Source organism: Etheostoma spectabile, chromosome 6, assembly GCF_008692095.1.
Source record: "Etheostoma spectabile isolate EspeVRDwgs_2016 chromosome 6, UIUC_Espe_1.0, whole genome shotgun sequence".
NCBI lineage: Eukaryota > Metazoa > Chordata > Actinopteri > Perciformes > Percidae > Etheostoma > Etheostoma spectabile.
In genome coordinates this window covers 26,841,564-26,843,752 of record NC_045738.1, presented here as the reverse complement: position 1 = coordinate 26,843,752, position 2,189 = coordinate 26,841,564, and the positions used below count along the sequence as shown (strand labels likewise).

Below are 2,189 nucleotides of genomic sequence, written 5' to 3'. Positions count from 1 at the left end.
ATAGGGATTACTTTGTGTCAATAGATAATTATACATCTGAGCATACAAATATGACGTGCGGAGTTCCCCAAGACTCGATTCTGGGGTCTCTTCTGTTTAACATCTACATGCTCCCGCTGGCTAAGATTATGGAGAACAACATAAGTTACCATAGTTATGCAGACGACAAATTTACATAACCCTATCGCCAGGGGACTATAGTCCAATACAAAACATGGACTAAGTGCATCAAACAAGTTACGCGCTGGATGTGCCAGAACTTTCTGAAATTAAATGAGGAAAAACTGAGGTGGTTGTTTTTGGAGCAAAAGAGAACGATTAAAAGTCTGCGCTCCGCTTCAAACAACAATGTTAAAAACACATAACAACAACGACAAAGCAGAAATCTTGGTGTAGTCATGGACTCAGACCTGAACTTTAACAGCCACATTAAGACAATAACAAAGTCAGCCTACTATCACCTTAAAATATCAAGGGTTAAGGACTTATGTGTTCAACAGGATTTTGTAAAAACTGGTCCATGCTTTCATCTTCAGTAATTGACTACTGTAACGGGGTCTTTACAGGTCTCCCTAAAAAATCAATCAGACAGCTGCAGCTGATTCAGAACGCTGCTGCTCGAGTCCTCACTAAGACCAGAGACTGGATCACATCCCTCAGTCTCACTAAGACCAAGAGACTGGATCACATCAGTCCAGTTCTGAAGTCTTTACACTGGCTTCATGTGCCTCAAAGAATTGATTTCAAAGTACTCTTGCTAGTTTATAAATCCCTTAACGGTTTAGGTCCAAAATACATTTCTGATCTGCTACTACACTATGACCCCCCCAGACCTCTCAGGTCATCTGGGACAGGTCTGCTTTCTGTCCCCAGAATCAGAATCAAACAGAGTGAAGCAGCGTTCAGTTTCTATGCTCCTCATATCTGGAACAAACTCCCAGAAACCTGTAGATCCGCTTCAACTCAGTTCTTAAAAAAAAAAATCCAAAAAGGCTGAAGACCTTTCTTTTTGATGCTGCCTTTCTTTAAACAATGTTCATTTCTTTAATGTTTCATTTCTTATGCTGCACTGTAACTTTTATTCTTTTGTTTATTTTTAACTGTTTCTTCTGTGTTTTATCTGTTTTTTATTTTTAACTGTTTATTTAACTGTTTTTGTGTAAAGCACTTTGAATCGCCCTGTTATTGAGATGTGCTCTACAGATAAAGCTGCCTTGCCTTGCCTTACATCACAATCAACGTGAACTTGAGCGCATGTGAACGAGACACCGACCCCACCTTACCTCCTCCCATAAATTAATATGAAAATGACTATAAATGCGCCCCCGACGTCATTCTTTGTCCAATCACTACGGGTTATCCCGCTGCTGATGGGAGAGAAAAAAAAAAAACGTATTGTGACGTTGGAGGTGCTGATCGCCAAGGTAGAGGCAAGAAAAAAGATGTTCTGTTTTGGTGGTTTGTCATCTCCAATAAGCAGTAAAAGAAAATGCCCAGAGTGGGAAATGGTGACCAGCCTGTGAAAGCACCATGAACAATGGCAGAAATAATAAAAATAAAAGTCTAATGTCAAAGTGGAAATCAATCTAATAGTGGCAGCGCCACATCAGATACAGAACAACAGGCATCTCAGTGTCAGTCCAAATACCAGTACAGGAACAGAGATATGGAATAATGACATAGTTAATAGGACTACAGTAACATATGGAATAATGAAATAGTAAATAGGACTACAGTAACAGAGATATGGAATAATGACATAGTTAATAGGACTACAGTAATGGAATAATGACATAGTAAATAGACTACAGTAACAGAGATATGGAATAATGACATAGTAAATAGGACTACAGGAACATATGGAATAATGACATAGTAAATAGGACTACAGTAATAGAGATGTGTGCAGAATCAAGGCAGTCAAGACGTCCCAGTGCTTGGTGGACCGGGTCCACCGTGAACAAGGTTAGTAGCCTACAAAAGAGCCATGGGATCAATCAGGGTTTGTTCGTGGGGAGATGGATCCGTGCGTCCCTCCTCCCGACCACCATGGATGTCTGAGCCTCCCCACCAACACACTCACAGACGCTGTTGCATTTTCCCGTGCTGATCTTTTTGTTACAGAGTAAGATATTTCATCCATGGGAAATACAGAGGAGGACTGAAAATATTTCCTAAATGGATTTTTC

The 2,189-nt window shown here is 40.2% G+C and overlaps 1 protein-coding gene across 1 annotated transcript in view; it reads left to right on the top strand.

Moving 5' to 3' along the window:
• The window catches only part of snrka (SNF related kinase a), a 67,885-nt gene that overhangs the window by 47,695 nt on the left and 18,001 nt on the right, over positions 1-2,189 (top strand). The gene's annotated exons all lie outside the window — the stretch shown is intronic.